We start from the raw sequence: 746 nt of genomic DNA on the forward strand, positions 1-746 counted from the left end.
ACCGCTCAATTCATGTGTATTTACATATCTAACACTTAAAATTCAATTTTTACGTGCAATAATACCTTAGTTATACATAAAACAAGATATATTTCACTTTTTAAAGCTAGAAATATATATATATATATATATATATTTCACGCGTTATGAGAGAAAGATTGGTGGTATAAACATGAAAAATAAAATCTAGGTGTTAGATAAATAAATACTTAGGAATTGAGTGGCATGCATCTAAATGCATCCATGACATTTTATCATCGCTCAAATCAACTCTATTAACTACCTCCAACTTTGAAACCATGGTCATACTTCTAATTATATGGACCATTTTTAAAATGAAATATGATAAATTCTTCGAATGCTCTTGGAGTATATCGTGATGAACCCCCAGTCTTCTGAGCAAGAGCCTTGGAGTCACATATGAGATGATTCACAATGTTGGGGCGAGAGCTGGACCGGTGCTTTCTCTCGGCTTATGTGGCTTATGTATCTTGCTCTTTGGTTCAGACAACCTGCGTTATGTCAATTCCGTGCCCTGATCCAGACTTCCAACGCTTGATCAATCAAGTCTCTTCATCCTTCGATGACCGGCCTTCGGTCTTCTATCTATGAACCCTCCTAACCCTACTTATCTGTCTCTAATCTATTAATTTTTTTTTTTTAATTCGTGCAACAAACGTTGTAGCTCAAGAAAAGTCTGTCTAGGGAAGCTACAACTTATTGAATAATATGCTGATAAGCTGATT

This window comes from Phalaenopsis equestris, unplaced genomic scaffold, assembly GCF_001263595.1.
Source record: "Phalaenopsis equestris unplaced genomic scaffold, ASM126359v1 Scaffold000054, whole genome shotgun sequence".
NCBI lineage: Eukaryota > Viridiplantae > Streptophyta > Magnoliopsida > Asparagales > Orchidaceae > Phalaenopsis > Phalaenopsis equestris.